Here is a 12,230-nt window from a genome sequence, read left to right on the forward strand (position 1 = left end):
TTGTGTTTGATTTATGCACCGTCTCTTGTATACTTTTAATTGCCTCCAGACTACTTACAACACTGAATGCACTGTGTCTTAGCTAGGGTTTCCATCGCTGTGATAAAATATGACCAAAAGCAACTTAGGGAGGAAAGGATTTATTTCATCTTACAGCTTTCAAAGAAGTCCAGCCAGGAACTCAAGGTAGGAACCTGGAGGCAGAGGCCTTGGAGGAATGATGCTTAGTGGCTTGCTCCCCATGGCTTTCTCAGCCTGCTAGCTTTCTTTCTTTCTTTCTTTCAATAGAATAAAGAATTTACTGAGGACTTCAGTTTCAGAGCAAAGTTAGTTGAGTCCACGACTAGCACGGCAGTAAGCCTGATAGCAGGCAGGCAGGAATGATACTGGAGCAGTAGCTGAGAACTTACCTCTGGTCCACAAGCAGGAGGTGGGGGTGGGTAGTAACTGGGAATGGTATGGGCTTTTGAAATCTCAAAGCTCACCCCGAGTGACACACCTCCTCCAACAAGGCCACACCTCCTAATTCTTTCCAAAGAGTTCTGCCAGCTGGAGACCAAGCATTCAAATGTATGAACCTATCAAGCCATTCTCATTCACCATTGCATTCCACTACCTGGTCCCCATAGGCTTATGGCCATATCATAATGCAGAATGCATTTAGTCCAACTTCAAAAGTCTCCATAGTCTTTCACAGTCTCAACACTGTCTCAAAGTCTAAAGACTCTTCTGAGATTCAAGGCAACATTTTAATTGTTACCCCTGTAAAAGCAAAAGTCAAATTACATACTTCCAACATACAATAGCACAGAATATACATTACCATTCCAAAAGGGTGGAAAGGGGGAATGCTGAGGACATATTGGGCCACTGCAAGACTGAAGCCCAGGAGAGCAAACTCCCAATCTTGCAGCTCCATGTCTGCTGAAGAGCTATGTCAGATGCCAAAGGGCTTAAATGACTTTGTCCTTCCAGCCTCGCTGACTACAACACTCTTCTCTCTCTGGGGCTGGTTCCATTTCCTGTGTGCTCTCCTTGGCAGACATCCCACAGCCCCGGTGTCCCTGACATCTTGGGGGCTCCAACTCAATCCAGCCTTTACTTTCACAGCTTCATGAGATGGCCTCTTCTGGCCTCCATGCAAGGACTCCTCGGCCACTACTGTGTCCTTCACGACTCTAAAGCCAGAACCATGTGTCCAAATGCTGCCAAGTTAGGCTGCCTACATGGCATGGCATTCTGCCCCCTCCTTGAATTACAGTTGCATAAGCTTTGCTTTGTTGCCTATGATTTCCTTTTCACAAGTCGGAAGTTTAGCTGGCTGAGGCCTGCCTATAGGGCAGCACTACTTTTTTTTTTTTTTTTTTTTTTTTTTTTTTTTTTTTGGTTTTTCGAGACAGGGTTTCTCTGTGTAGCTTTGCGCCTTTTCCTGGAACTCACTTGGTAGCCCAGGCTGGCCTCGAACTCACAGAGATCCGCCTGCCTCTGCCTCCCGAGTGCTGGGATTAAAGGCGTGCGCCACCACCGCCCGGCAGGCAGCACTACTTTTATTCCATTTCACATCAGACCTTCCTTTAAACTTCTCATCTCTTTGAGCACAAGACAGCCTGCTTTCTTATACTAGCCAGGGTCACCTGCCCAGGGTTTGCAGCACCCACAGTGGGCTGAGTCCTCCCAAATCAATCATTAATCAAGAAAATACCCCCATGGACTTGCCTACAGGCCAATCTGATGGAAGGATTTTCTCAACAATTCACTCTTCCCAGACATGTCTGGGTTTGTGACAAGTTGACAAAAGTCAACCAGCACACAGTGTAAATGTTCCATGAATACATGTCATACTGTATTATTGGGGAACTATGACAAGGAGAATATACAAGTTCAGCAGAGTGCAGTGTAACTCCATTTCCAATATTTTTGAATCAAGTTTGTTTGAATCCCTTGATGTAGAACTACAGATATGGGCAGTAAGTGAATTGTAGTAAGACTTCCCTGCCAGCTCCCAAATTATGACACCAAGTCTTATTAAGTATGAAAGCTTGGCCTTAGCTTAGGCTTGTTCCCAACAATCTCTGAAAACTTAAATTAACCTGTTATATTAATTCCGCCATATGGCTCATTAGCTCTGCTCTGTATCATGTGTCCCACTTCTCTGCATCTGGCTGGCAAATCCCAAGCACCTCAGATTCTTCCTGGAGTTCCACTCTCTCCCCAGAAATCCTGTCTATCCTCTCCTGTCTAGCTAATGGCCATTCAACTTTTTATTAAACCAATCAGAATGTGCCTTGGCAGAAACACATCTTCACAGTGTACAAAAAGATTATCCCACAACAATGAATATGCAATCAGCTAAGCTAGAACACCAGAACATTGCTTCTACTAACCATAATTTGGCTTTATATGCTTCTGTTTCTTGTTTTTATATGTTGTAGAGAGGTTGTATCTCTGAGTCATTATAAATGGATGTTAAAATTGGGTTAAAATTTTACTTAACAGGAGTTGTTAGAGCTAACTGTATTAGCTACTATTCTGTTGCTGTGAGAAAATATCGTGACCAAAGAGAACTTAAGGAAGAAAGGGTTTATTTTGGCTCATGGTTCCAGAGGGATCGAGTCCATAATGAAGGGAAAGACATCACATCAACACAGCAGAAGGAGCAGGAATCTGGCTTATCTCATTTTCATCCACACAAGAAGCAGCAAAAGTGAGCAGATGGGACGTACTTCCTCCAGCCGGGCTCTACCTCCTAACGTTCCATAACTTCCCCAAATGGGTGCCATCAACTGGGACCAAATGTTCAGACATGTGAGCCTGCATTCAAACTACCAACTACTAAGAGCGGTAACAAAGAATACAGCTCCGTAGGCACTTTTGATTTCTCAAGAGTGTACTGAAGCAGTTCTGTTTTTTTTCTTTAGCTCTCTTACAACTTTTTGAGGATTCCAAAGATTATGTGTTGTATAGGTTATAGCTTTCAATATTTATTGTATTAAAACTAGGAATTGACATTTAATTTTTTTATTTTAAAAATTGCTATTTTATGTGTATGGATATTTTGTCCACATGTATGTCTGGGTACCACATACATGCCTGGTGCCTCAGAAGCAGGGTTCATGGAACTGAAGTGACAGATAGTTGTGAGTCACCTTGTGGGTACTGAGAATTAAACCTGGATCCTCTGGAATAGCAGTCAGAGCTCTTAACCACTGAACTATCTCTCTTGTTTTTTTAATGAAAACTTTACTAAGAGCAGTGGGCTGGGCAGTATTAAGAATACTGCCTTGGGTTAGTCCTTAATCATATATTTTTTTTAAATCTCCCTTGTTATGGTAAAATACATGCATCCCAAAGTCTATCATGCCATCTATTGAAGTGTTAAGTGAGACACAGTGGCCCTCCTGGTGAGTCCCTTGTCCCTCAAATCATGAAAAGATGCTGAGTTTCTTTGATGCCTGTGTAAGAGTTGCATAAGAAAGGTTGCCAGATCCAAAGGGATACCTGGCCTTCTGCAGGCGACTGTGTGTGGATAGAGTATTATGGCAAGCTTCAGAAGGAAGCCCTGGAGACCTGCCAGTGCCTCAGCTGTCCACAGTTTGTTATAACTCTCTAGGAAAATGCTAACCAAGACTCTTCAGACGTGGTTTACTATGAGCACCAAATCCTGGCAGTGCTTTGCCTGACCTGCCTGTTTTGTGGCCTCCTTCAGTCTGGCTCCAGCCTTATCTTTCAGTTGACTGGCTCCTCCTAGACCAGCGATGTGCAGATGGGCATGTGTGTCACAGTTACTCATGGCACTTCATAAAGATGCAGCGCCCTGCTCCTTAACCTCCCCACCTTATGCTTGTGATAGAGTATGCCCCACAGTCACTGTATTTCCAGACAGTTTTCCTCTATAAACCTTATGTTCCCCTCATTGTAATTTGGGATTCCTTGAACATAATCTTGGCCACTGGTGCTCAGTGCTCATATCTCTATTTCTGTCTTTTCTGGGCATGGCTTCACTGTCTTTGTTTGGAATATTACCCAAGCAAACAAATTTCCTTGTTGAGTCCTTATATTTTGTTACTTTCTCTTGACCTCACTTCAGGGTGATTAATTATCTAATTACAGTGATTTTAAGTTATCATTTACAGATAATTTTTGTTTTACTTACTGGTGGCCTGAAGGTTCTACTATAAGCTATCTTGTCTTTAACCTTTCTCATCACTGTGACACAATTCTTGGCTAAAACAACTTAAAGAGGTTGGTTTGTAGGAGGCAGGAGATACTTCATCATAGTGGATATGGCAGTTTGAATGAGGATGGGCCCTAAAGGCTCATAGGTTTAAATGCTTGGCCCCCTTGTTGATGGAACTGTTTGAGAAGGATTAGGAGGTATGGACCTTGTTGGAGAAGGTGTGTCACTAGAGGTGGGCTTTGAAGTTTCAAGAGCCTATGGCCATTCCCAGTTAGCGCTCTCTTTCTCTCTCTGTCTCTCTCTCTGCCTCCTGCTTGTGGATCAGATGTAAGCTCTCAGCTACGGCTCTAGCACCATGCCTGCCTGCCTGCAGTCAAGCTCCCTGCTATGATGGTCATGAACTCCAACCTTCTGGAACCATGAGACTTCAAATTAAAAACTTGCTTCTATAAGTTGCCTTGATCATGGTGTCTTATCACAATAACAAAAACATAACTAAGATGGTGGGGAAGGCATGGTGACTGGAGGGAGGAAAGATTTATTTGGTCTTGCTCTTTGGAAGGCACACTCTGCCATTGCTTGGCCTCCCTATAACTTTCTAGAACAAAATGGAGTAAACATGTGGAAGAGAAGAGCTGTTAACTTCGTGGCCAACCAGGAAGCAGAAGATGAATCCGGAAGTAACAAGGGATACTGTATTCTCAAGGACCAGCTCCCAGTGCCCTACTTCCCCCACCTCGCTGCTCCCTCCCAAAGTCTCCACAGCCTCCTCAAACAGCACCCACACCTGGGAATCAAGCATTCCAAATATGTGCTTGTGGGATAGGATTCATATTTAATCCACACCAAGGGATGATATTTCTTCCTTCAGATTTGGCCACCCACCTAGGTTTTTTTGTTTGTTGCAGTTTTTGAGACAGGGTTGCTTATGTAGTTCAGGCTAGCCTGGAACTTACTGTGTAGCCCAGGTTTGCCTCGAGCGCCCTCTCTTCTTCAATTTCCAACATAATTAGGATTACAAGCATTGCTATCACATCTAGCTTGACTTTAGAGCTAAAGGAAACATGGTTTACTTCATTCGACAACACTCATGAAGACCTCTTAGGGAGATTGTCTCACATCTGGTCTGTAAGATCCTGGCTTTAGTGGGAAAAAAAATGTGACTTCCAGGAAACAAGAATTTGGGGAGATTTTAAGAAGAAATAAATCCATCCAAATTATAGCTATGTGGAAGAATGTGATGGTAAGAGTTTCTTAGTCACAGGATAACAAATCTTTTCATAATCTATCAGATTCCTTATGAAATCTTTTAGAGAGAAGTTGTATGAACCTGGATTTTACAGGTCCTGCTGTGGATATTGCTCTATATAAATAAAACACTGATGGCCAGTGACCAGGCAGGAAGTAGGTTGCCAGGCAGGAAGTAGGTGGGACAAGGAGAGAGGAGAATTCTGGGAAGCAGAAGGCTGAGGGGAGAGACACTGCAGCCACCGCCAGGACAAGCAGCATGTAAAGACTCTGGTAAGCCACCAGCCACGTGGCAAGGTATAGATTTATAAAAATGGGTTAATTTAAGATAAAAGAACAGTTAGCAAGAAGCCTGCCACGGCCATACAGTTTATAAGTGATATAAGTGTCTGAGTGATTATTTTATAAGTGGATTGTGGGACTGCAGGGCTTGGGGAACCTGGAGAGAAGCCCTCCAGCAACAAGGTCCAAACTAAGGATAATGTTTCCTTGAGGCTGAGGTTGTAGCTCAGTGGTAGAGTGCTTGCCTTGTATGTTTAAGGCCCCAGCTTCAACCCTCAGCACTACAATGATAATAATAAATAATAGTAATGATGATGATAATAATAATAATGAGCAATCTTTCTTTGAGACTGTATGATCACAAAAGGAGAGGGGGCATGTATTGGTTTGCTTTATATTGCTGTGATTAAAAAAACTTACAGGCCGGGCGGTGGTGGTGCACGCCTTTAATCCCAGCACTCGGGAGGCAGAGGTAGGCAGATCTCTGTGAGTTCGAGGCCAGCCTTGGACTACCAAGTGAGTTCTAGGAAAGGCGCAAAGCTACACAGAGAAACCCTGTCTCAAAAAACCAAAAAAAAACTTACAAAAACCAGCTTGAGGAGGAAAGAATTTATTTGTATGGGAAGCCAGGGCAGTACCTGGATGCAGGAACTGAAGCTAAGATCATGGAATGTGCTTCTCGGGCTTAAGGCTTACTCTTGGGCTTAAAGTCAGCTCTCTTGAGTGTATTGTAGTGTATTGGGTCCTCAGTCAACAATCAAGAAAATTCCCCCACAGACATACCTACAGGCCAGTCTGATGGAGGCAATTCTTAATTGAGGTTCCCTCCTCCCAGGAGATTCAAGTTTGTGTCAAGATGATGGAACTGACCAGCACAGGGCAGGAGGGAAAGGCATGGGGAACAAATTGAAATAAACCAGAAGGTTTCTTGAGATTGTCTATGGAAAGCCTCCACGGGAGTTCAGAGCCTACCTTCCTGAGTGTTCTGATTCTATAGTTTGTCTTTGAGCTGTGTTCCAGAAAACTGATTTTAATGCAAGTAAAAGCTGTATCCAGCTAAATGCCTTTAATTCCTGCCTGATGACCATTTGCCCATTTTGCGTTTCCCTTCAGCATTCCTGACTCAATCATAAGAGCACAGCTGTCACTGAGGAGCATAATTCTGGTGTTTGTGCCTCTGGAAGACAGAAGCCTTGGGATGAACCTGAAAGTGCTTGCCCAACATGTGAGAGGACCTGTGTTCCTCCATCCCCAAAACACACACACACACACACACACACACACACACACACACACACACACACACGTTTTACCAGCAATCTGCCCCATCAAGTTTCTTAGTCCTTTGCTACATTGCCTCTGTTCTTATGTGTGTCCTTTGCTGTGACTTCATATCAAGCTACATAAAGTCTCCCCCACACAGTGAAGTCTCATGATCAAAGACTCACCAAATCTGTTCTGACTGGCCCACCTTCAGATTCTGTTCCGGTACAACAAAGATAAACTTCTCTCTTGTTTCATTCTTTCAATCAAAATTTAAATTATGAGAGATGAATGTGATGCCTAATTAATGCACCTTTAAATTTTAACATGCATTCTGGATTTAAGACAATCTCAAGCCTATTCATACTTCTATACATATTACATGAATGTACTGTTAAATCAACATGCATCAAAAATTTAACATTCACACGTGATTTAACAAAATATCAACTTAATCAATACTTCTACACCCATTGAACATTAAAGAATGCTACTGTAAGCTTAAGCATACAGTCTAATTTCCTACACTTTAAAAACCAGGCTAGAGCTGGGCATGCCTTTAATCCCAGCACTCAGGAGGCAGAGGCAGGCAGATCTTTGTGAGTTTGAGGCCAGCCTGGTCTACAAAGCCAGTTCCAGGAAAGGTACAAAGCTACACAGAGAAACCCTGTCTTGAAACCCCCTCCAAAACAAAAACAAAAACAAAAACAAAAACAAAAAAAACAGGCTAGAGAGATGGCTCGGGAGTTAAGACATCTAGCTGTTCTTTCAAAGGACCTGGGCTTCATTTCCAGCACACATATGGTGATTTACTGTGTGTAACTCCAGTCTCAGGGTATCCAGTAACTTCTTCTGGTCTTTGTGAGCACCAGGCATGCATATGGTACACAGCCATTCATGTAAGCAAAACACTCATACACATAAAATAATAATAAAGTATAAAACAAAGCAGTATATTTCTATTCCTTTCATACCTCTCCCCCTCTTTCCCACCTCCCCACACCTTCTTAAATCCTTATAACAGGGTCAGGAACAGATGTCCATTTTCACAGGTGTGGAAACTGGGGTTCCCAGGACAGGTAACATACCAATGTCACACTGCCAATTACGGTATAGCTTACCATCTGAGGTCTTGCCTTGCATCACCAGTCTGAGCTGTACTCTGGAAGCTCCTTTCCCATCATCCCCACTGATGCTGAGCACACTGGTAGCCATGCCATAGTAACCAGACTGATGCATCATTAGAAAGTGGCTAACAGGGCACCAGCTTCCAGTCAGCAGATCAGCTGGGTCCCCACCTTTTCCTGGAGGAATCCCTTGTGCCCACGGGTGCTCTGGAGCAAGGTGCTCTGGGACACCTATCTATCTAAAAGGTGACTATGTAACTGGGTCCTACTACCTTCAGAAGGCAGGAAGTAGAGGGAGAATCAGCCCCACAATCTAAAACAAATAGAAAAAACAAGCAAACAAATGTTTAAAAAAAAAAATCAGTTTTGACACTTTTCAAGTCTTAGCATCACCAGTGAGACAGGGCTGTTTCCTGTGCTCTGCTGAAGGAGGGCAATGTCAAAGTGTAGAAGTGAGGGCATGAGAAAAAAATCTGTCATTGAAATAGGAACAATGGAGAGAAATATTAAATGATACAGAATACTCAAGTGTTCGAATCAATAACAAAATTAAAACCCATGTATGTAGATATTTCTGTTTGTTTGACATATGCAAAAAGGGAATATTTCCCAAGTGAATTTGGTCTGGAAGACAAGTTTAAGGCAAATGTAACCAAATTGCATAACCATTAACTTCCTCAGCTTCTAGACCCAGGACTAGTGGTGTGGTGTGCGTGTGTGTGTGTGTGTGTGTGTGCGCGCGCGTGCGCGCGTATGTGTGTGTGTACGTGTGCGTGCGTGCGTGCGTGCGTGTGTGTGTGTGTGTGTGTGTGTGTGTGTAGTGTGTGGTGTGTGTGTGCGCGTGTGCGTGCATGCATGCGTGCGTGCGTGCGTGCGTGCGTGCGTGCGTGCGTGCGTGCGTGTGTGTGTGTGTGTGTGTGTGTGTGTGTATGCTTAGGGATATTAGCATGCTTAGGGCTCTGGATTTGATCTCTAGCTTTGGGGATGGATATAGAGTAAAGCCTTTAGAAGCAATATCATCAACAACAACAAAAGTAGAAACTAACAGTGGCATATTCAGAAACAACATTCTGAATGACCTTTCCTAGCCAGCTGATAGGATTGTTGGCAGAATTCACTCCCCTGAGCTTTGCAGACCCTCTGGGTAAATTTCAAGTGATTCTTTTATGTAAATTTTAATTTTTGTTCATCTCTCAATTTCAATTTTCTTCAGGCTTTGTTTTCAAGGAGACATAAACTTTGGGGCAAACCTCATTCTCTGTGTCCTCTCGACTGCCCCTCCCTCACCACATGCCCCCTCCAGACTGTGTTTCAGGGGTGCCCTCTCCTCCTTCCTGGGTTGCTCTTTTGTATGTCACTCCTCAGATGTTGGATCAAACCGTGCATGCCTTTACCAACGGCCTGGACTGTCTCCTGACAGGATGCGGCTTCCTTGGGCTCGGACCAAGGGTGAACACAGATCCAGCAATCTCTGCTCCTAGCTCCTCCTGCTGTGGAATCACGAGGCTGTATGGGGGAATCTGCCAGAATAGATTTTGCCAAAGAGTAGACTAAATAAGTGGACTGGCCACGAGGGAGTAATTGGAGGTCCACTTGTATGTTAAAGTCAGCCTTACTCAACGGAGATTTAAAAACCCAGAGGCCTGTAGAGCCAGGTGGGTGGAAAGCTGGCTTTAGCCTGGGTGTAGGGTAGACTCCGCCTCTCCAAACTGAGCTCCAAAAGACCACCCAGCCCATGAGTATGCATCTGTATTTTCTTTTTTTCCAGCACACAGCTCCCAGAAGCCAGGTGGCAACTCTTAAAGACAGTGAGGCTTCTGAGCAGAAGTATTTCTCTAAGTACAATGAAGACTGCTCAATTCTATACTCAACTGTAGTAATAAACTTCTACTTCCAGACCATGGGAATGGGCTCATGGGAACACAAGGAAAGGCGTTCTGTAGGCTTTGACGTTCCTTCACCCACGGACAACACAAAAGGCCTGGCAGAAGCTCTGAAGTGGACACAGTCCCGCCCTCGGGACCCCTCAGGACCAGCCCAAGGAGGTGGAGACTTGATGAAGGTTGATGATCTTGTCTAAGCAGAGGTCCCTTTTCCAGGCATCACGGGAAACGGAGGTTTCAGTGAAACACTTTTGGAACAGATTTGGGCTGTGATATATGGACAAGCTGTTTAACTACTCAGGAAGTGACCAAAGGGGAACCGTCTGTAGGCTTTCCTTTCTCCATCTGTGCCCCCCAGGAAGGGCGGTTTTGCCCTCCAGATTAACACATAGTTAAGTGTTAGAACCAGATAAAACTGGAAGGATGCTCAGGATCCTTGTGTTGCCCACTTTGCAACTTTGTAACAGCATCTTTGTATCACTTTCTACTAACAGTTTGTAATTGTTCTGCCTGTCTCTTTCATTGTCCCTCTATTTGTTTCTACTACTACAAGAGAAATTCAAACAAACTCAACAGTTTAAAACACCCATTTAGTGGTCCACAGGTCTGGAAGCCAAGAGTGCAGCTCAGTCGTGCAAAACTAGCTTCTTGATTCAGGGCATCTCAAGACTGAATCTGAGGCATCAGCCAGGCATTCTTGTCTGGAAACTTTGAGAGAAAGTCAGCTTAAGCTCCTTCTTGAAGTCTGCTTTCTTGCTGGTTGTTGGCTAGGATTGTTTTTTACACGTGTTCCTAGGCAGGTACCCACCTCCATCCCTAGTGAATCCATGACACATTGGATATTCTCCAGGACGTACCCTGCACATTTTAAGAGCTCATCTCACCAGGCTCACAGAAGATCATCTCCCTATCTTAAGTACCTTAAGTGCATCTGCAAAGTCAGCACAGCACCTAGATTAGCATCTGACAGGCTAATTGGTGGGCGTGTGTATACACCCAGGGGGACAGAATCTTAGGGGCAGTTTAGGTTCTGTGTAGAGTTGTATGCTCCTCGAGGGAAAAGCTGTGCCTCGTGCATCTTTGGTATCCAACAGATACTCCACTGAACTAAACTGGCTTCAGAGAAGACAGGTGGAATCAGGGAATTGTTTTAAGGGTGAAGTTCTAAACAAGGACAGCTAAGGAAAAGAAAAAGATCAGACAGATGTGTTGTGCGGGATGCCTTTGGGCTGCTCACTGTCTCTTCCTTCACTCAGAGCCTGATGGATACACTACAGGGATTCTGCTTCAGTTGACTAAGGGGAGCCAAGAGAAAGGAAGTTCTTGCCCCCAAAATAACCAAAGCAGACAACTGTAGAACACCACCTCTGGCCTTTCGGAAGTAAGAGGTGTAGTAGCTGGACTTGGCTAGACTGCCAGTTCACTAAGGCAGAGACCTACCACTCATGTTTACAGCCCCAGTTAGCAAGGCATACTTTAAAAATAACCACTGATGGATGTTCAAAGCTATTTAATGTGCCCCTTCCAGAAGCTGAATGTTCAGGCGAGGACTCTTGCATTCTCTACAATCCAGTGTGTCTGTTGGGCACGCAGCAACCAGAGCATTCAACAGGTGTGGTCAATGGTCAGGCTGCATGCTTTCCGAGCGAGCTGGGGGATGTGGCTCAGCGATAGCGTACCGTATAGGAAAAACACGACCCTGGGTTCAATCTCCAGGAATTCAAAATGCAAAACCAAACCCCCAAACCAACAAACAAAACAACAGTTGGCCATTCTAGGTCATACAACATAATTTCAAACCGAATCATAGTGAAGGTATTTGTAAAAAGCACTGAACTTAATGTGCGTGTAAGAGTACACTTCCTCCCAAATCAGTCTAGAAAATATTCAGGGTTCCTTGGAGGACCGAATTTTGGTTTCTGTAGATAACAAAGCTGTTTTCCTAGGCTCTCACAGCACCTCTACCATCAGCCCTGGCAAGGGCCAAGCAGTCTGTAGTTCTGGGAGCGACTCTTGGTTTAGAGCAGATTCCGGATTCCGGAGCAAGCCTACCACTCTGGCTCCACACCAAGGATCCGGAGCCGGCCCCGCCCCGCCCCGCCGCCACCTGCGGAGACGGGCGCCCCGCCCACACCCTGACGTCACCGGGCTCTGGGCCGCGCCGGGTCGGGCTCCGGGGATTGGCCAGGGCTCGTGACGTCACGAGCCTGGGGCGGCCCGGGGCTGGCGGGGCCCCCGGGTGCTTGGGTT

The sequence above is a fragment of the Peromyscus maniculatus genome, chromosome 3, assembly GCF_049852395.1.
Source record: "Peromyscus maniculatus bairdii isolate BWxNUB_F1_BW_parent chromosome 3, HU_Pman_BW_mat_3.1, whole genome shotgun sequence".
NCBI classification, from domain to species: domain Eukaryota; kingdom Metazoa; phylum Chordata; class Mammalia; order Rodentia; family Cricetidae; genus Peromyscus; species Peromyscus maniculatus.